Below are 22,355 nucleotides of genomic sequence, written 5' to 3'. Positions count from 1 at the left end.
GCGATGGGGGCCGGGAGGGATCAAAGGAGTGTCCTCGGGAAGATGATGCCTCAGCTCAGTTTTAAAAGGCGGGTAGATGTGAGGGTGAGTGGGAGTGGGATGGAGAATTCCAGGTGGAAGAAGCCCCTGGAGAAGGTGAAGAAGCATAGGGGAAGTGATCGAGGAGCTCGCAGAGGGTGCCTGGAATCCTGGGCTGCCTCTGCGTGAAGCCCCAGCCCACAGAAGCTCAGTTTTATATGAAAATCTTACATTTTGGATGGTCCAACAGCCCAACTTATTTTTTTTTTTTCCCCTGCCCTCAGAATATGACGTCTCCCTCCACAGGACAAAGTCATCCTTTGGGTCTAGGAGGAAATTCAAAAAGCATATCTTTAGCGTCTGACACGTTCACTGCTTGACACTGGCCAGCATTGCTAGGCAGGCAGTCTAGGTGCCAAGAAGGAGACCAAGGGACCCTTCGGGGGAAAGCCTCGGTCTGGAGAGCAGGCAGGTGTTTGGAGGCTCTGTAATTAAATCATGCTGACCCACCTCCAGGATAAGCCAGACTAAACAAATTTTACCCTCCCTCCAGGCAGGAATTCCAAAGAACCACCCTGGACAGATCCTTGTAATATACAATTATCCACGATAATTAATTAGCTAGTTAGACACTTACATTTAATTAATTAATTACGCATTTATTAAATGGTATTTATGTGACAGGCTTCATGCATTCCCACAGGGGATGCAAAGAAAAGCAAAACATGGTCTCTGCCCTCTAGGAGCCCTCAGCTGGAGAGAAAGATCAGTAGACTAATACGACCAGTACCATGTGATATGAGCCTGTAATCAACAGCCACGGTGCGGAGAAGGCGAGGTGCCAGCTGTCCTGGCAAGGGGCTGGGGTCTGGAAGAGGAAAACAGGTGATGCTAAGAAAGATTACTCTTTAGTTGAGTCTTGAAGACAAGTAGGAGTTTAATTGGTGGGCAGAGTGGGAAAGAACCTTCTAGGCAGTTCCAGCAGCATTTTGAAAGGCAAGCAATTATGAGAAGCCATGGTCTTCATGGAGAATATCCCGGGAAGGCTCATTAAATCACAGCACATCCCGCCATCCCCCACCTCCTGGGCCCATGCCAGTCAAGCGAATCACCCACAGCAGGCTCTCCCCAGTTCCCTCTCCCGAGGGTTCCATGCAGTAATAACAGATCCACAGGACCGGTGCTAGAGAAGCGGCCTCTTTGCCATCCTGGGATGAACATTTTGGTGTTGTTAGGTCATAAGGCATTTAGAGAAGAATGGCAGGAGACAAAGTTGGAAAGGTAGTTTGGAACCGGGATGTCATTCTGAATTCCTTCGGTTGATGATAGAAAGCCACTGAAAATTTTTAGGCTCGAGACGAACACGGACCTGTGTAGACATGGTTCCGCACCTCAGTGTGCAATGCACAGTGTGTAGCTATTGATGATAAGAAGGGTGCTAAAGAACTAATTCTTTAAAGTGAGTGTCGAGGGGGGCAATGGACATCCTTAAATCGGGAAAGGTAGATTTCACATCATTCCCCAGATTTCTGTCACTCGCACTGGGGAGGTAGCTCAGGGCACCCGAATTCCTACTGCTGTCCTGAGAGTCTCTCTGGGCCTTGGAGTGGCTCCCTGCCTCCTTTGAGCGTGTCTAGCACCAAAGGCTGCTCCATGCTTCCTGTTCAATAACTTCTTGTTCCTGGCTCACCTGATTTCTATACTCCCTTGGCCTGGGAGCTCATATTTCTCTGAGACTAGTAGCTTCCCTCTCCGGTAATGTGTGTGAGGGAGAAGCCGAACATCAGGCCCTCACGCGGGCTCCTCCCAGTGAGCTTAAGCAGAGAGCAGGGAAGGAGTCCCACGTAGAAAGAAGCCACAAATCCACGGTGGCCTCCAGTTTTCCCTGTGTGCTGCCCCCGACCACCGACAGCCCTGCTCAGGCCTGTATCTGTAGGCCCTCAGGCAGACGCAGGCCTGGGAGGAGGCTGGGCCCGCAGGTTGTGAGGTTCTAGTGTTGGGGTCGGGCCCCTGGTCTTCCTTTCATCTGCTCCTCAGGTCAGCAGGGGTGGGGAGCAGACATTCTTGAGACCAGGGCTGTGGGTGTTTATTTCTGTGGCAGTGGGTGAGCTCTGACCGTGCCAAGGCAGTGTGGGAGAACGGCGACAGCTGAGCCTCAAACTTCCAGAACGTCCCCCTGCTCCGGTCCCACACCCCCCACAGCAGCAGCATGCTGCCGGCCCCACACCCAGCCCGGCCCACGGTTAGCAACAGCCCTCTGCCTCCCCAGGGTTTTCTCACCATTGCCTGTTACTGCTTCAGGTCCATGCACGCTCCCCTGCCACATCTGCAGGTTCTTCAGAATTGAGGTTGGTTTGGGGAAAGGGGGGACGTTCGTGCTCTTGTCAACGGCCCTAGCTCTCTTCTCCGTCAACGACAGGCTGGAGCCTCATGATTTCATACAGTCCAGGAGGAGCAGGTGCTCTAAGGCCTAACTACTCTAAAATTAACTATTGCTACACTTAGTTTCACTTATTTAAGAAGGCCGAGGAATAATTTCAGGCTTTTGGCAACATTACAACTTGGACAACTTACTATTCATCAACCTCCTATTTTTTTTAAAGTTTTCAAATAGAAATGTTACTTATTTTTTGGTATAGATAATACATTTTCTTTTGTTCAAAACTCAAAAGGTGCAGAAAGGTTTATGCTACAATAAAAAATGTCCCTCCTTCCCCAGCCACCCAGTTATCCTCAGGCAACCAGTGTAACCAGTGTCTTGTGGAGTGAACCTGAGACCTGAGACCCCACCACAGCTTTTGTATCATAAGAACTTTCAAACCCACAGAAAAGCTGGAAGCATACAGTGAACCCATTCACCTAGATTCACCACTTGTTTTCAACATTTGTTTTATCTGTGTGTATATGTATGTGTGTCTATGCGCGCGCACACACACGCACACACACACACTTTTTTTCTTGAACTATTTGAAAGTTGCAAACATCAGGACGATCACTTGTTGAGGGGCCCTCGGTCCAGACTTGTCTGATTATTTCCTCGTAATTGGATTCAGGCTAAAAAGGATTTTGACAAGGCACAGATTGTTGTCAACCGCCTACCTTTAATTCTACAGGAGTAGTTCCCTCAGGAACTATCTATGGAAGGATGTATGATGCTCCTCTTGAAAATTTATAGAACTACCTGATATGTCTAGAATCACTTGAAGGCACAAAATGAGAGGGCAAATCTCAACTCTAACTGGCATAACACGGTGTTACAGTCCTCCTTTTAAACTTCTGATTTGATATCATTTTAAAATGTTCTGTCACCTTCAGATGAGGGTAAGTTCTGCTAGGGTGAGTGGGTTATGATGGCACCATTCTCAGAAAGCCCCTGAGTCCAGTTATAGTCAGAAAGAGGTGCCCGGTGCTCAGGTCCTGTGGCCATTTTGCTACACGCTCTTGGTTCTTCTGGCAACACTCCTCAGCATCCAGATGCATGTACTAAACTCCAGTGAGCAGGTCAACCTCCTGGAGTGTATTTGACAACTCACTCATCTTGGTGGGTCAGCAGGTGACATTCAAGATCATACATTTGACAGAAATCACGTTAAAACTTTTTGAGCCCCTTTCTTTGTAAGGCTAACCCTTACAACTGTGGGATTTTAACTGTGTGCTTTAGTGTGTGGACGCATCGAAGAAACTATTTCCTGAGGAAAGTCTCAGTCCTGCTTCCTGAGTTTCTTCTAATCTACCTGGGAGGACATGATCTTTCATCTAAGCAAGGATAATTTTCATAGGAAATTTGAAGCTTTGCTTCCTTCAATCATGGCCACCCAAACTTCTGAGCCTTCCTTTAAACAAGCTAGTCAGAATACCTACCTCTCGCTCCGTGTTGAATGAATAAACAAATGAATAACCAAAATGAGTTTCAAAAACGAGCTTAAGGGCCTACTAACCTTCCCTTCTTCTTATGTGGTTTTCGTAGGTGAAGGGGCCTCTCCCTGCCCCACAGGGAGTCTGAGTGAGGTGTGGCTTGAAAAAGAAGATTCAAATTTGTAATATAATTTTATTTTTGCAAAATGAAAAATGACCTCTCATTTTTTAAATTAAGATGACAGAATGTGAAGCTCTCCACATTCTTCTGGGGGATGGGGGTAAACCAAGGGCAGTGCTCATCTCTTATCTCTCTTCCACAAGTGAGGACATAGGTTCAAAGGATTATCAGAGATGGCTCCCAACTCTCTAATTAAACTGTGCACCTAAATGCTGAGCCCAGGCAACACGTGGGTAACACTGGGAACTTCTTTCAACTTTGGGCGACCTTTGTGCCAACTAGTACAGGAATAAAAGGCCAGTGTACCTCACCAGCTAAGAGGCTGTAGTAGAAAGTGTCAAGAAAGAAGGTGCCAGAAATTCACAGGAAGGATCATTAAAAGCAATTGCTGAAGCCAGACACCAAGGAGGGTGCTGTGCCTGGAGGCCAGTGTGCGCAGTGAGCTGTCCCTGGCCGCAGCACCCAACAGACACTACCAGAACATTTGTACTCCCCTCACATTCTCTCATTTGGTCAGCCTTACTTATAAATATCTTACATGTCACGTCAACTCCATCACCAGAAAGCCGATGTCGTTCAGGCTATATTGTGTTAGCTCCCCAGAGAAATGCCACCAAAGAGCCATAAATCCATTGTATCCTTGGCTTCTGAAGATGATCTGTGTAAGAAACTGTTATATCAAATCACTATTACATAAAGGTTTGTCTCTGATCAGTTCCTTCCAGTCCTTAAACACCAATGGACTTCCTTTTGCTAAATAACGAAAGCTATGCGGCTTTTGTGAAACTTACTTTACCTTAGTTCTTAGCTAACTTTTGTGCTTTAGTTCTGTGAGCTTGTTTCGATCTAGGGTTTTGGACCAAACTCTCTTCCAGTCTCCATTGCTTTGTAGTTGGTCTTTTTAAAACAAGCAAACAAAAAAAAACTTCTAAAAAGGACTCCTATATATTTTTTGACTATCATTTTATTTTTGGAATAAGTGGCATAGCATGTTAACATTTCTTTAGAAATAATTTTGTACGGTGGCTTTTATTTTATTCTGTCTTATAAAAAGGGATCCTTTTTCTTTTAAATGTTTTATTGTATTTATTCATTTTTGGAGGGGGGAGGAGTGGAGAGAGAGAATCATAAGCAGGTTCCATGCCCAGCACAGAGCCCAACACGGGGCTTGATCTCACAAACCCTGAGATCATGACCTGAGCCAAAATCAAAAGTTGGACCCTTAACTGAGTCCCAGTACCCCTAAAAATTTTATTCTAATTATTTCTTTTAAAGACAATTTTTAAGAAGCAGCTATAGATTACAATAAAATTGAGAGAAAGTTACAGAGATTTCACAATATTCCCTCTCCACACACATGTATGTATTCTGCCATTGTCAATATTTGAACCTACATTGACATGTCAAACACACCCACACCCCATAGTTTACCTTATTGTTCACTCTTGGTGTTGGACAAATGTTTAACAACGTAATGTCCATCATTAAAATATCCTACAGAGTATTTTCACTGTCCTAAAAATCCTTTGTGTTTTGCCTGTTTATCTCCCTTCCTTCCCCTACATCTGGCAACCACTGATCTTTTTACTGTCTCCATAGTTTTGCCTATTCCAGAATGCCATAAAACTTAACTACACAGTTTATATCCTTTTCAGATTAGCGTCTTTCACTTAGTAATACGCATTCATGGTTCCTCCATGTCTTCTCATGGCTTGGTAAGTTCATTTCTTTTTTTTTTTTTTTTTAAATTTTTATTTACTTAGAGGAAGAGAGAGAAAGATAGGGACAGAGAGCATGAGCGAGCAGTTGGGAGGAGAGGGAGAAGTGGGAGAAGCTGGCCCCGCCCCCCCACCCCTCCCCCGAGCAGGGCCTGAGCCAAAGGCAGACGCTTACCTGACTGAGCCACCTAGGCTCAAGAAAGTTAAATTTTAATGAGGCTCGGGTTATTTCTTTGATAGATCCTGTCTTTAGTGTTGTATCTAAAAAGCTATCACCATACCCAAGGCTATATAGGTTTTATCTATGGTATCTTCTAAGAGTTTTATAGTTTTGTGTTTTCCATTAAGGTCTATGATCCATTTTTACGAAGAGTGTTAATGTCTGTATCTAGATTCACTTTTTTTTTTTTTTTTGCACGTAGAAGTTTAGTTGTTCCAGCACCATTTGTTGAAAAGACATTTTTGCTCCATCGTATTGCCTTTGCTTCTTTGTCAAAGATCAGTTCTGGGCTCTCTGTCTGTTACATTGACCTTTCATCTCCTCTTTCACCGGTACCATACTGTCTTGGTCTCTGTTGAAGTTTGCAGTAAGTCTTGAAGGTAGGTAGCATCAGTCCTCCAGCTTGGTTCTTCTACTTCAGTATCATGTTGGCTAATCTGGGTCTTTTGCTCTCCATACAAATTTAGACTCGGTTTGTTGATATCCATAAAATAACTCCCTGAACTTTTGACTGAGGGCGCATTGAATGTAGAGGTCATGTTGGGAAAAACTGACATCTTGACAATATTAAATCTTCCTATCTGTGAAATATGTCTCCATTAAGTTCTTTGATTTTGTTTATCAGAGTTTTTAGGTTTTCTCATATAGATCTTACATATATTTTGTTAGGTTTTTTTTTTTTCATTTTTTTGTTGTTGTTAATGCAAATGCTATTGTTGTTAATTTCGAATTCCACTTGTTCATTGTTGGTATATAGGAAAACAACTAACTTTTGTATATTAGCCTTGTATCCTCAAAACTTACTATAATAACATATTAGTTTCAAAAGACATTTTTCTTGTTGATTTTTTCAGATTTTCTCGATAGATGACCGTGTCATCTGTGAAGTTTTATGCCTTCCTTCCCAATCTGTATTCCTTCCCTTCCCTTCCCTTTCCCCTGCCCTGCCCTGCCTTGCCTTGCCTTGCCTTATTATATTACTAAAGTCTTTATCAAATTGGAGAAGTTCCCCTCTATTCCTAATTTACTGAGAGTTTATCATGATTGAGTGTTGGATTTTGCAAAATACTTTTTCTGCATTTGATATGATCATGGTACTTTATTTTTTTAGTCTTTCGATGTGATGAATTACATTAATTGATTTTTGAATGTTGAACCAGCCTTGAATACCTGGGATGAATCCCACTTGGTCATGGTATGTAACTCTTTTTTACTTGTTTGAATTCAATTTGCTAATGTTTTGCTGAGGATTTTTGCATCTATCATCATAAGAGATATTGATCTGTGGTCTTCTTTTATTTTTTTTTTAAGATTTTTTTTTTTTTTTTTTGTCAGAGAGAAAAAGAGAGAGAGAGAGAGAGAGAGAGAGAACAAAACACACAAGCAGGCAGAGGCAGAGAAAGAAGCAGGCTCCTGCTGAGCAAGGAGCTGGATGTGGGACTTGATCCCAGGACTCTGGGATCATGACCCGAGCCAAAGGCAACAGCTTAACCTACTGAGCCACCCAGGCATCCCCATGGTCGTCTTTTCTTAAAATGTCTTTGTCTGGTTTTGGTATTGGGGAAATGCTGGCCTGATAGAATGATTTAGGAAGTATTCCCTCCGCTTCTATCCATTGAAAAAGATTGTAGAGAGTTAGCCTAATTTATTCCTTAAATGTTTGGTAGATTCAACTGTGAACCCATGTGGGACTGGTGATTTCTATTTTAGAAGGTTATTAATCATTGATACAGTTTCTTTAATAGATACAAGCCTATTCAGATTATATATTTCTTCTTATACAAGTTTTGGCAAATTGTGCCTTTGAAGGGATTGGTCCATTTCATCTATGTTATCAAATCTGTGGCCAGAGTGGTTCTTAGTATCCCTTCATTATCTTTTTAATTCCTATGGAATTTGTAGTGATGTCCCTCTTTCATTTCTGATATTAGCAATTCATGTCCTCTCTCCTTTTTTCTTAATCTAGCTAGAGGTTTATCAATTTTATGATCTTTTCAGAGAACCAGCTTTGGTTTCATTGATTACTGCTTTGTTGTATTTCTCTCTTCTGCCTACTTTGGATTTAATTTGCTCTGTTTTCTACTTTACAAAGATGAAAATTCAGATTATTGGAGAGCATTCTTATTCTTCTTAAAATTTATTTATTTATTTATTCTATTTTAGAGAGAGGGGAGGGGAGGGGAGAAGCAGAGTGGGGGAGGGGGAAAGAATTTCAAGCAGACTCTCCAGTCAGCACAGAGCCCAATGCAGGACTTGATTTCATGACCCTGAGATCATGACCTGAGCCAAAACCAAGGGTCTCATGCTTAACTGACTAAGCCATGCAGTTACCCCAAGATTTTTTTCTTTTCTAATAGAGTCGTTCCGTGTTGTAAATTTCCCTCTAAGAACTGCTTTTACTACATCCCACAAATTTTCCTAAGTTGTGTTTTCATTCTTATTTTGTTCTTATTCTTATTTCATTTGTATTTAGTTTATTTTTAAGCTTCTCCAGAGATATTTTCTTTGACTCATGTATTATTAAAAGTGTATTGTTTAATCTTTATTTTAGGATTTTCTAGTTATCTTTCTGTTACTGATTTCTAGTGTAATTCCATTGTGGCCTGAGAGTACATATTGTATAATTTATATTCTTTTATGTTTGTTAAAGTGTGCTTTATGACCCAGAATATGGTTTATCTTGGTGAATGTTCCATTTAAGCTTGAGAAAAATGTGTATTCTGAAGTAGTCTATAGATGTCAATTATATCCAGCTGGTTGATGGTGTTGTTGAATTCAACTATGTCCTTACTGATTTCTGTCTCGTGGATCTGTGCATTTCTGAGAGAGAGAGGTTGAAATTTCCAACTATGATAGTGGATTCATATATTTCTCCTTGAGATCTATGAATTGTTGCCTCAGGTGAGTTGGGTGCTCTGTTAAGTACATATACATTAAAAATTATTATGTTTTATTGGAGAATTGACCATTTTATCATTATGTAATGCCCTTCTTTATGGCCAATAATTTTCTTTACTTTGAAGTCTGCTCTGAAATTCATCTAGGTACTCCAGCTTTCTTCTGATTAGTGTTAAGGTGCTGTATTTTTCTCTATCCATTTACTTTTAATCTATATGTGTCTTTATATTTAAAGTGGATTTCTATAGACAGCAGATAGTTGGGTTGTGTTTTTTGTCCCATGCTGACAATCTCTGTGTTTTAATTGGCATATTTAGACCATTGACATTCAAGTGATCATTTGTATAGTAGGATTAATATCTATAATGTTTGTTACTGTTTTGATTTTTTTGCTCTGGTTCTTTGTTCCTACTTTTGGCTTCCACGTTTCTTTTGATCTGTGGGTTTTTTTTTTTTTTTTAAGATTTTATTTATTTATTTGACAGAGACAGTGAGAGGGAATACAAGCAGGAGGCAGAGAGGGAACACAAGCAAGGGGCCTGGGAGAGGGTGAAGCAGTCTTCCTACTGAGCAGCAAGCCCGATGAGGGACTGGATTCTAGGACCCTAGGATTATGAACTGAGCCGAAGGCAGATGCTTAGGGACTGAGCTACCCAGGCGCTCCATATTGCCCTGTGTTTTATTTATTTATTTATTTATTTGACAGAGATCACAAGTAGGCAGAGAGGCAGGCAGAGAGAGAGAGAGGAGGAAGCAGGCTCCGTGCTTGAGCAGACAGCCCGATTCGGGGATCGATCCCAGGACCCTGAGATCATGACCTGAGCCGAAGGCAGAGGCTTTAAGCCACTGAGCCACCCAGGTGCCCCATGCCCTGTGGTTTTAATCAAACATTGAATATGATTCTGTTTCTTTCTTTTCTTAACATATCAATTACACTTTTTAAAAAGCATGTTTTAGTGGTTACCCTAGAGTTTGCAACATACATTTATAACTAATCCAAGTTTACTTTCAGATAACAGTAGACCACTTTACAGGTAGTGTGACTACCTTGTAAAAACAAAATAACCCCACTTCTTTCCTCCTATCCCTTGTATCATTGGTATCATTCATTTCACTAACATTTAAACAAACATTAAGATATATATACACACACACACACACACACAGACATAAGACACATACATAAGCATACACAATCAAATACATTGTTGCTATCGTTATTTTGAACAACTGTTAATCTTTTATTTTTTTATTTTTTAATTTTTTAAAGATTTTATTTATTTATTTGACAGACAGAGATCACAAGCGGGCAGAGAGGCAGGCAGGGTCGGAGGGGCAGCAGTCTCCCTGCTGAGCAGAAAGCCTGATGCGGGGCTGGATCCCAGGACATTGGGATCATGACCTGAGCGAAGGCAGAGGCTTAACGCTCTGAGCCACCCACGTGTCCCAAACTGTGAATCTTTTAGATCAATTAAGAATAAGAAAAAAGTTTTTATTTTACCTTCCTTTATTCTTTTTTTTTTTTTTTTTGAGGCTCTTCCTTCTTTATGTAGAGCTGAGTTTCTGATCTGCATTATTTTCATTCTCTCGGAGAACTTCTTTAACATTCCTCCCCCCCCCTTTTTTTTAAAGGCAGGGGGAGGGGCAGAGAGAATCTTAAGCAAGTTCCAGGCCCAGCATGGAGCTCAACACGGGCCTCAATCTGGAACCCTGAGATCACTACCTGAGTTGAAATCAAGAGTCAGATGCTTAACTGACTGAGCCACCCAGGTCCTCCTTAACATTTCTTATAAAGCAGGACTACTGGCAACAAATTACCCGAATGTTTATTTGCCTGAGAAAGTCCACTTCCCCCTTGCTTTTGAAGGATCATTTTGCAGGGTACAGAATTGTAGTAGGTTTTTTTCCTCTCAACACTTGGAACATTTTGCTCTACTTTCTTGGGGGCCTGGTTTCTGAGGAGAAGTTGGATGCAATTCTTAACTTTGTTCCTCTCTAGGTAGAATTTTTTAAAAAAAGACTTTATTTATTTAAGAGAGAAAGAGTGAATCTGAAGCAGACTCCACAGTGAGCACAGCGCCCAACGTGGGGCTCGATCCCAAAATGATGAGATGAGCTGTAACCCAGAGTCGGATCCTTAACTGACTGAGACACCCAGGTGCCCCATGGGTAAGTTTTTTGTTTGTTTGTTTGTTTTGTTTTTGTTTTTTAACCTCTGGCTTCTTTCAGGATTTTACAAAATCCTGAGTTGAGCCACTGACTGAGCCACCCAGCCACTGACTGAGCCATCTTGGAATTTCTGTACTTTGAAAATGATAAAGTGAGGTCTGGTGGGTTTTGTTGTTGTTGTTTTTGTTTGTTTGTTTTGTTTTTGGATTTATTCTGCTGGGTGTTCTCTGAGCTTCCTGGATCTGTTTGATGTCTGACATTAATTGGGGGAAAGTTATCAGTCATTATTGTTTCAAATATTTCTTGCGTTTCTCTCTGTCTTCTCCTTCTGTTTTTCCCATTCCCATTACATACATGTTCCATCTTTTGGAGTTTCCCACACTCCTTGGATATTCTGCTCTATTTTGTTCAGTTTTTGTTCTTTTTGCTTTTCGGTTTCCGAGGATGCTATTGACATAGCCTCCAGCTCAGACAGTCACTCCTCATCCAGCCCCATCTACTAATAAGCCCGTCAAAGGCATTCTTCATTTCTGTATCACTGTTTTTGATGTCTAGCATTTCCTTTCAGTTCTTTCTTAGGATTTCCATCTCTCTACTTATATCGCCAGTCTGTCCCTGCCTGCTGTCTGCTTTATCCATTAGAACCTTCAGCCTATTATTACTCATAATTGTTGTAAATTCCCGGGCTGATATTTTCAGCATCCCTGCCATGTCTGGTTCTGATGCTTGCTCTTTCTCTTCAAACTGTGTTCTTTGCCTTTTGGTGTGCCTCGTGATTTTTCTTGATAGCTGAACATGATGTACCGGGCATAAAAGGCTGCCGTAATAGCTCTCTGGTGCAGTGATGGTGCGGTGTGGGGGAGGGGGAGTGTTCTGTCATCCTGTCCTTAGGTCTCAGTCTCTTAGTAAGCCTGTCCCTCTGCACTGTGAGCTTTACAAATGTTTCTCAGTTTTCCCTTTCCCTTTAGGTAGACCAGAATGGCAGGACTGGGTTGCAGTTGGATATTTCCCTTCTCCATACCAGTGAGGCCCTGATAATAAGCAGGGAAGGCTTTGGTGAATTAGTTCCCCGGAGGGCTGTTTTTTTTTTTTTTTTTAAAGAAAAACAGTGCTCTGGTATATTTTAGAATGGTTCCTTAGCCTCCTCCTACTTCCTGGAAGCCCAAGGGAATTTCTCTCCAATATTTACTGTGGGAACTTAGTTTACCAGGGGTAAACTAAGTTTACAGGGGGGGCCCCCTGTGACCAGGTTCCCCTGGAGTTTTTAACTCTCAGACTCATCTGGATGGAGCTTCCAGCAATTCGTCAGTCCTGGCACAGGCTCCTGAGTCCCCGCTCTGGTCAGCCAGTGGTTGCCCAGATGTCTCTCCAGCCGCAAGGATAGCGGTCTGCCCTGTGTCCTCCCCTCTCTATGGACCCAAGAAGAGTTGCTTGTTTTTCAGTCTGTTCAGCTTTTTACTTGTAGTTAGGAGGGAGTGGGGACATCCAAGTTCCTTATATTTGGAACAGGAAACCAGAAACCCTATCCTTGCCTTCAAACATGCAATTTCACACATTTTTAAAGATATGGAAATAGCTATTTATGTGGGCTTTATTACACACACACACACACACACACACACACACAGAGCCTCTGTCCTAAAAATCTAAAAGGATAGAACCCTGTGGACAACATTTTAAAGTAAAACTACTGTAGTCCTGGAACATTCCTTTTAAAAGAACATTGACATTCATTTCCTCAAATTCCTTACCTTCCTACCCTTCTTACAAATAAGAACAAAAGCCATAATGATTAGTAGTGTGTATTAGGTTCTGTGTTCCAAGGACTGCGCTAGATGCTTCCCTGGTGTTAGTGCTAATCCTCATTAGCAACCTGCATACAAGGAATTATTTAACCCATTTCATGGATTAAGAAACTGAGGTTCAGCAAGTCTGGACACCTTGCCCAAGGCCATACAATTAGCAATTTAATAGGCAGATAATAATAGCAATGGTGCCTTAAATCACTGTGGTCAAACCTCATCAGTCAGAGTCCATCTCAGCCCTGGTGATTAGTGAAAACGCCTGTTGGCTTAGTCGGCAAGTGACTTTTGCAAACACTGCTAGGTGTGTGGACTGGACTGCATGTGCCTGTGGGCTGCGTGTGTGTATGGGCACACACACGTGTGTGCATGTGAGATTATCTTGGACCATGTCACTATATCATGGTTCTCAGTCCTATTCTAAAATGTTTTCCTTTTTTTAAAAAAAAAACTTTTAAAAATTTAAAAAAAATTTTAAAAGATTTTATTTATTTGTTTGACAGAGAAAAACTGAGAGAGGGAGCACAAGCAGGGGGAGTGAGAGAGGGAGAAGCAGGCTTCCTGCTGAGCAGAGAGCCTGATGCAGGGCTCCATCCCAGGACTCTGGGATCATGACCTGAGCTGAAGGCAGACACTTAACTACAGAGCCACACAGGTCCCCCCAAAATATGTTTTCCTAACCCATTTTAGCAGAAACTCTCATAAGCTGTCATCCCCCACTCATCTATTTCATACCCCGGATTTGCAGTTTCCAACAGCAGAATGCCTGGTTTGGAGGTGGCATTGAGTTACCAGCACATTTATAACAATGTGGGTTTTTTATGAGACTAAAAGTTGTTTGGTTTTAGGTTTTTTTTTTTTTTTTTTTTTGGTAACCCTGTGTTTACCCACCCTCAAATCAAATAGTCTTTTTCAACTCAAATAAGCTATTTCCTTCTTAGATCCAAGAGCTTTCAAGCTTTGAAGATAAAAGGACAGGCTGTTTCACAGCTCAGAACTTTCCATGATGTGTCGTCGAGACAGGAAGTGAATTTGCAATCCTTGACATGTCCTGAGGAGTTCATTCAAGACAGAGGCATCTGATTCCAAAGTAGCAACTTTTAATTCCCTGAACCGCGGAGCGCTGGGCTGCTCTGTGGTTCTCGAAGGTGGAAGGGAACATGAGCCTGAGCCGCTTTGGATACTGGCGCTGTCACCTGGGACAGCCCCAGGGAGCCCGCAGCTGGGAAGTCAAGACTGTGCCTCGAGTTGATGATGCCCTAAAGGGGAAGGAAAGCACTGGCTGGAAAATGGGTAACTAGTATTTGTCAATGACAACATTAAAAAATTAAGGGCCTCATGTAGAAAAACATGATTAAAATACAAATTTAATATATTCATGTTTTATCTTCTCAATGAAAACTGAAAAGTTATAATCTACACATTTGTCATGCCCAGCAGAGCCTGGAGAGAGGTTAATATGGGTCATTAAACATCATCTATTAAAAAATTACATTTCACAATAGTGAGTAAAAGGAAAACACATTAGCAAACAAAGAACGCCATTCTTCCCCCCAGTTTATTCCCAGGCTCCAACTCCACTCTTCGTTAACAAGAGGAGAAGAAAGACAAAGTTAAAAGCTCTTAATATTCAGGATATAATAGGATTTTCACTACTTGTGAAATACTGTTTTAAGTCTGTTTGTTCCCAAGTCCGGTCAGAACGCCACCTTAAAGTGATGAAATGCAATGGGTTTTAATCTCGTCCTACTTCTTAGTTTGAGAAAGTCTTCCCCACCGGACGACCGCAGGGGTAGGCTTCTACAGCAGAGTGGAGTTCTTAAATGTTGTGGAACACAATTCACGGTCGAGCCATTTTTGACAGTGGCTACTTGGGCCCCACCTACGTGTCTGGGACGAAAGGGCTCCATCTGGGCCGCCTGGAGCCCCCAAGTGCAGGAGCATGGATGGATGTCGTGCGGCCCCAGAGGGAGACCTATGGGGAGGATGCAGGGGAGCCCGTGGAGTCTGGTAACTTCATGCTGGTCACTCACCAGTGGCCAGAGGACTCGTCAGTTGGCCCGGCATTTATGAAGGAGCCAGTGCGGCAGGAAGATGAGGTGAAACGGCTGTGGGGCTAGAGTCCCAGGCCCAGGGCCACACCGTGGCCTCCCCGCCAGTCCTGGCTGCCTGACCACACGGCAGATGTTCTTCCTTCCAGCCTTTTCCAGTTTCTCCTGCAGGGAGGTGCTCCTTTCTGTGATTCCCTTTAGACAAAAGATCTGTCCTCCTCGGAGGGCTCTGTCCCCATGAACACAGCCCCTGTATCCTGGAGCCATGACTGGGCCCTCACTCCCTGACTCATGCCCATTTTCCTTCCCCACTGTCCTTCACGGAACACCTAGCTCCCTCTGCATGAGAGCCTGCGCCTTCCACGTCCCAGCATCTCCTGCGTCAATGCGGACCCAGGCTGCTGGGGGCAAGGGGAGGCGGGGACTCAAAGACACAGAAGACAGGAAAGACAAGCCATGCCCGTTCTGCCTGTAAGCGGCTCTGAAATGGAACAACAATCTCTCTCTCTCTCTCTCTCTGTCTCTCTCTCTCTTTTTTAAAAAATCTCAAGAAAGATGCCCTTTATTATTAATACTGTCAGTACTAAAGGGGAGTCCTCATCAGGACTGGGCTAAAATGATCAAAATTGGCCCTGCAAAGAGGGCTAACTTAGGAGTGCCTTGTCTTAGCCCGAGGTCACAGATTCAGCAAACATTCTAGCCCTGCTGTGAAGAGGCACTGGGCAAGCCATGGGAATCACAGCACCCATCTTCCAGGATGGGGAAGAGAAGCAGACAAATAAGTGAGGGTTTTTACCCCCAGAGCTGAAGCATAAAGAGCCTAAGCCCAGGGCGCTGGGCATGCGCTCTGGAGGGACACTTAGCACAGTTGGAATAGGTCCAGGGAAGCATCCTTAGGAGCGTGGGCTAGCTGAGTGAGGACCAGCCGATGCACGGGTGTTAGGAGCAAGAAGGGGAGGTGACAAGGAGCAAGGCCAGAGCAGGAGGAGCAGCAAGTCCCTGGACCCGGAGGTGAGTGGGAGGGTGGTGTGTGTGGAACAGAAACAGTGAGGTAAGGTGAGGTGGAGGGGTGGCTACAAGTGTGAGAGAAGGCAGAAGGGGTTGCCAGGGGCCAGATGGCTGAAGGCCTTTCTCGTTTGCTGTTTTGTTTAATACCCTTTCTGAATGAAGTCTGTAAGGTCTGTCGTCTTTGGCATGTTTAGCCACTGAAACCCTTGCTTAGTTTGCTCCAGGATCCTTAGTGAACCGGCAGAACTCTCCTTCCGCTCCTGTGACCCATATATCTCCTGGTCACCGCTCTGTGTGTGGCTCTGTGTGTGCTCTGGGGCACATCTTCCAAACTCAGCCAGACAGTGGCCAGCTTCCTGCTTGTGCAGAGTCTTGAGGTCAGCTGGGGGTTAGAGCTCAGGGCCTTCTCAGGTCCTCTCTGAGCAGACACTCTGCCTTGCACGTGCACATGGCTGTCCAGATGCCCAGGAATGTGCCAAGGCTTTTAAAGCCCCGATGGAGAAGCACTCCTCAGCTTTTCCTTTTAAGCTTTCTGGTTAGCGGCTTGTGTGCCCCCGCTGCTATTCATTCAACGCCTCCAGCAGCCACAGAGCACCCGCCACAAAGTGAAAGTTACCTCTAATTGGTGAGGGTGGGTAGACAGCCCTGGGGACAAGGCTTTTTGCATAGAGTGAGTTCAAGTCAGGTCAGATAAAGATGATCTCACAAGTGGGGTCTTCCAGGGCACTACCAGGTTGACCGGATCATGGAAGTTCCCTGGGAATGAGGCTTTAAGGAGCTCCCGCCTGATTTCCATCCCTCTGATGGCTGCCAGGCCACTGGCTTTACTGTGTTTGGTTTTCAAGGCAGCAGCAGAGCTGGAGACGGGCAGAGTGGAGCAGGGCAAGTTAAAGTACCACAAACCTCACTGTTCTAACCAAGACTTAGTCACTTATACTGAAGAAAAGCTTCCTGGATTACTGCAAGCCTTCGGCTAATTCCAGAGTTCTGACAAAGTTGAGTTTGACAACGTATGGTCAGTTTTATTCCTTTTTTGGAGGAGAAAAATGTTTGATGTCCATATTACTGATTAGATTTCTGTTTCGGAAGATGACTCTGGCCGTAGTATATAGAAGACATTGGTTTGGGGGAGACTGGGCTCAGGGAGAGGGGGTGGCAGTTTCCTGTTCAACAGGCAACATGATGGTAGCAGCAGGTGGGGAAACACCCAGAACAGCTCTTAGGACTCGAAGGGCTACAGTTTGCCAGGTTCTGTGCTCAGTATTTTACATGGTTTTTGTACAACATCTGATCTATTTTAAAGATGATAAAACTACATTTAGAAAAGTTCAATACCTTGTCCAAGGGCACACAGCTAAAGTGGGGGAGAACTGTTTTTTGAATCTTCATTTATTTGTCTGACTTCAAAATCCATGCTCATGATCACTACCCTGTATTTCTGGAAGGAGGCTCAATTACTACAGTTAAAAAAAAAAAAAAAACTTCACCTAACAAATATTTGCTGATGACTAGCTATGTGCCGGGTACTGTTTTAGGGGTTAGGGATAGAGTGAAAGTGAACAAGAGTGAAAAAAGAAATCCCCGTTCTCATGGAGCTTATATTCTAGCTGATGGAGATAGACAATGAACAAGATACATAAGCAAACTGTATCTTATGGTGAGAAATGTTGAAATAAGGCAGAGGAAGGAGAGCAAAAAGAAGGGGACTTGCTAGAAAGTAATATTTGAGTAAGGGTCTGAGGCTGAGAGAACCATATCTTTTTTTTAAAGATGTATTTGAGAGAGAGAGAGCGAGAGCAGTGTTGGGGTCACAAGAGAGGAGCAGAGGAAGAGGGAGACAGAGTCCCAAGCACAGAACTGGAAGTGGGTCTCAGTCTCACAACCCCGAGATCACAACCTAAGCCAAAACCAAGAGTCAGGTGCTCAACCAACGGTGTCACCTAGGTGCCCCGGTATGTGCCTATATAAGTGAAGGGCATCTGGACAGAAGGGATAGCAGGTGCAAAGGCCTTGAGGCAGGAAGCTGTGTGGCTTGCATGAGGAACAACAAGGGGCCAGGATTTGGGGTGGAGCTAGCTGAATGAGGCGCGGAGCACACAGAGACGAGGTCAGAGAGGTAGTAAGGACACAGACTGACTTTGAAGAGTGACATCCCTGAACGGATTCCTCTGGCTTGTGTGTTGAGAATAGAGAGACAAGGCCAGACCCTGGGACTCCAGGCAGCAAACTTTGCAGGAATCTAGGAGAGAGGACATGGTGGCTTGGACCGAGGAGGTAGCATTGGAGAAGGTGAGGAGGAGTCAGTTGCTTTTGAAGGTTGACCTTACAGGATTTGTTGATGGTCTGGTGGTGGGGAGTGAGGAAAGGAACTTGTCAGGGTCAGCTCCGTGTTTGGGAGCTGCAGCCACTGTGGAGGATGGCGCGTCCCTTGCTGAGATGGAGAAGAGTGGGAGGAAGAGGTTTAGGGAATTCAAGCAGGTGCTGTGTCTGCGGAGGCTTAGTCGAGTGGCCTATTCGATACCGCCGTGGAACTCTCTGGTAGGCAGTTTTAAGAACCATTCTGTTGTCCAGGGAGGACATCAGAATGCCTGGGTGAGCAAGGCAGTGTAGAGAAGAGGTCACAAAATGACCACTGGTGAAGGGGGGCGGTGGATAGAAACCAGACACACTCAGAAAGCACAGCCCTTTTCCTGAGCAGAAGCCTCCCTCCATCAGCAGTGTTCGCGTCGGTGACCTTGATCTATAAAAAGCAGCAAGCGTGGGACCCCGCTCAGTCAGTGCCCACCACGTGACAGCGCTGCCCTCTGAATGCGCTCACTGGAGTTCATGATATGCTGAGAAGGCAGGGAGGTCTGACAGTAATTTTGAAAAGATATCCACCCTCCCCCCCAAAAAACAAAAACAAAACCCGTTAAACTTGACATACATAATGTGTGAAATTTAAATAGGCAAGCCTCAGTTTTTCAGTAAAATGAACTCAGATGGAGGGCCCTGGCCCAGGGACAGAGGACGAATGAGACTCCACTACATGTTCGGTCAAGGTGGAAAGAGGTGGGAGGTGTGGGGCTACGACCGATTCCTTCCAGTCCTCCCAAGCCGGGGTCAATGGCCATCCATCACTCCAGGCTCTCCCCAGGCTGGAAACGCTCATGGCTTGCTAGAGAGAGCACACATTCCTCACTTGTTTCCATCTCCCCTTTCTAGGGAGCTTGCTGGTCCACCCGGGAAAACACACTCATGGCAGCATTTTCAACGCAAAGGCCAGCTCTTGGCTCCCCACGCCCTTCGCCCTTCCTGGGGACTGGCCCCCCACCCTCCGTCCTGGGAGCCCCCTTCCTCTCCCCCTCCTCACCCGCTTGCCACATACACTTGGCTCCCCCAGCCCGTCTCTTCGCTGCCCTGTCTCGTTGCTGCAATCTGTGGTTACAGTTTTTAAAGACTTAATAAACAGATGTGTTTTTCCATCCCCAAGGAAGGAAATGAAGACTGTCACTTGGCGTTGTTTCCTGCCGTCATGTTTTTGTTGCTGTTGTAGAAATGGGGCAGAAAATTACCGCTGTTCCTTTATTGCTCAACGGCCCGCGCCACTTCCAGTCCTTGAGAGGAAAATCAATTGTTTCTGCAAATTTTATTCAGACGTTTGGGTTATTATTTGTTGAAATCATCCCCATTCTTTCCTCTGAAAAGAGGAAGTCCTATGATGGGCTTGTGGAGGGAAGAACAACCCACCCGCTTTTCCCACCTCAGGGAAAAGTGAGCCTTGATGGTAGCCTTCGGTCACCTCCCTCCCCCCACCGCAGCTCACTTTGTCAAGGGGCGACAAGGACAGGGACGATGCGCTCATACCCATCTGTCAGGCAACTTCCAGGTTCTTTCCAAAGCCATTTCTGATTCCTGAGCTTTGAGGAGTAAACGCAGTGCTTATTTACACCACCCATGTGAGGAAGCTTTGTAAGCCCCATTTTACTGATGGGGCCACTGAGGCCAAAGGATTTAAATACCTGACCTCAGGCCACGCACACTCCCAGCCAGTGTGCCTTCTTCACCACAGTGTCTGCTGCCCCCGGGAGGTCCACAGCACCGCCCAGGAAGGATTTTGTGTTCTTGGAGTTTGTGTGTCTTGCACAGAAATCACAACTTGGATCAAAATATCTCCTGTTTCATTTTTGCCAAGTCTTTTCACGTACTGTGGGTCAGCTGCCGGAGTGTACTGTCTGCATGTGCGTGGCCAATGACACCAAGAGAAGCAGGTTTTGGCAGCGTGGTTAGACTCACAACTTCCTTGCAACGGTTTAGTTTTCAAACCTGTGACCCTGATTTGGAGCAGACATTTTGTACCATCTGAAGGTGTTTTTTTTTTTTTTTTTTTTTTTTTTTTATTTATTTATTTGACAGAGCGAGAGATCACAAGTAGGCAGAGAGGCAGGCAGAGAGAGAGAAGGAAGCAGGCTCCCTGCCAAGCAGAGAGCCCGATGCAGGTCTCCATCCAGGACCTTGAGATCACGACCTGAGCCGAAGGCAGAGGCTTAACTCACTGAGCCACCCAGGTGCCCCAAACCTGAAGGTTTTTGACTGTGCAACAACCAACCAGTTGTAAAATTTGGGTTATGGTAGCAGGACAGTTGAACTCCAGCCACTGTCTCAGGTGAAAGGAAAACATTCACACTCGCAACTGACAATCTCAATTAAATCTTTGTTGTTCTCAGGCTGCTAATGGATACTTATTATAGGAAGAGGGAGTTGATCAAAATGTTTTTTTGTTTTTAAGATTATACTTTTTTTTTTAAAAGATTTTATTTATTTATTTGAGAGAGAGACAGGGAGAGAGAGCATGAGTGAGGAGAAGGGCAGAGAGAGAAGCAGACTCCCCGTGGAGCTGGGAGCCCGATGCGGGATCGATCCCGGGACTCCGAGATCATGACCCGAGCCGAAGGCAGTCGTCCAACCAACTGAGCCACCCAGGCGTCCCTTTTAGGTGATCTCCATGCTCAATGCAGGGCTCAAACTTACAACCCGGAGATCGAGAGTCACACACTCCACCAACTGAGTCAGCGAGGCATCCCGGTTGAAAATGCTTTAAGGTCACTGGCAGACATTGAAGACATGGGCTTGCTTAGGTCATAGACTGAATAATTAGGGATCGATTTGGACATGTCTTGACTTAGCTGCTAGCTTACTTGGTGAAACTGGACAAGCCACTGACCTAGCCTCGGTCCTGGAAGGGGCTAGAAAATGGGTCTCCAAAGCCGGGTGTGTGAGAGCAGGGGGGGCAAGCAGAAGGCTGGGTGGGGGTCCTTTCGGACGAGGGAGGGGAGATGCATTTCCTGATACAGTCTTTGCTGCATGCAGAAGAACTCCACCATGAGATAGACGAGAAATAGTGAGGCTAGGAGTCTGAGAACCCACAGGACTGCACGGCGGAAAGGATTTGATTCAGATGGGAGAGATTTCAGTATGGGGGTCCTTGTATCAGTCTGCTGTAGCTAAAAGAGTTCCCAATAAAGTTCCACGGACTGGGGGCCTTAAACAATAGAAACATTTCCTCACGGTTCCAGAGGCTACCAAGTCCAAACTCAAGATGTCGGCAGGGTTGGCAGCCTCAGAGACCTCTCTCCTGTGTCTTCACACGGTCACCCTTATGCCCCATTTCCTCTTCTTATAAGGACACCAGTCTTACTGGATGAGAACCCACCCATAGGACCTTATTTTATCTTACTTGCCTCTTTCAAGGCCCTATCTCCAAATCCAGTCATGTTCTGAGGTACATGGAGTACCTCAGAGGTTAGGACTTCAACACAGGAATTTGGGGGGCAATATTCAGCCCATACAAATGATATTACTGCGCTCCAGACCCCAGTAGTATCACATGTGCTTTACCAGAAACAACATTTGAGCATGAATACCAAATAAACCTACTCAATTATTTATAAATCATCTTCTGCCAGGCTAACAGATTTGTACCTTAGAAAGCATAGCTGACATAGAAATGGTAAAGGATAAACAAGATAGAAATAGACATTCTATTTTTGCCCCATTACCCAAGGGGTCATGTTGGCACACACTAGCGCACGGACACCCTGCTTTGGGGGGACCATGGCCTTCGCAGTTACCATGTCTGTCTCTCTGATTATTTTTCCAAGGCTTCCTCAGGGAACCCACATGCGTTTCAGGTTGACACATTCATTCCTCAGATACAAATGTGTTCTTTCAGGTGATAATCAAGTTTCCCTGCCTTAGGAGCCGTTCTCTCTCCGGAAGGAGACTTTCCCCATCTGATTACCTCAGCAATCAGATTTCCCTCAGCTCTAGGTCCTGGAGGGCACATGTCTGTGTTCTATCCGGCATTTTCCATTTCTAGAAAACCCCACGATTTTCTATTTGATCCACTGTTCATCCTTCTCAGTAATTTCCATTTCCTCACCTGAACCATAAAGG

At 44.6% G+C, this 22,355-nt stretch overlaps 1 long non-coding RNA gene across 1 annotated transcript; it reads left to right on the top strand.

The window, feature by feature from the left end:
- Positions 1–10,335: 10,335 nt before the first annotated feature.
- On the top strand, positions 10,336–14,236 carry LOC123389034. Its single transcript, XR_006603566.1, has 2 exons — positions 10,336–11,059; positions 13,803–14,236. It is a non-coding gene; the product is annotated as an uncharacterized LOC123389034 (long non-coding RNA).
- The last annotated feature ends 8,119 nt before the right edge of the window (positions 14,237–22,355 follow it).

This window comes from Mustela putorius, unplaced genomic scaffold (assembly GCF_011764305.1).
Source record: "Mustela putorius furo isolate JIRA1106 unplaced genomic scaffold, ASM1176430v1.1 tig00003942_pilon_pilon_pilon, whole genome shotgun sequence".
Lineage (NCBI taxonomy): Eukaryota > Metazoa > Chordata > Mammalia > Carnivora > Mustelidae > Mustela > Mustela putorius.
Note: the sequence above shows the minus strand (reverse complement) of the source record. Positions and strands in the feature narration are given on the sequence as shown.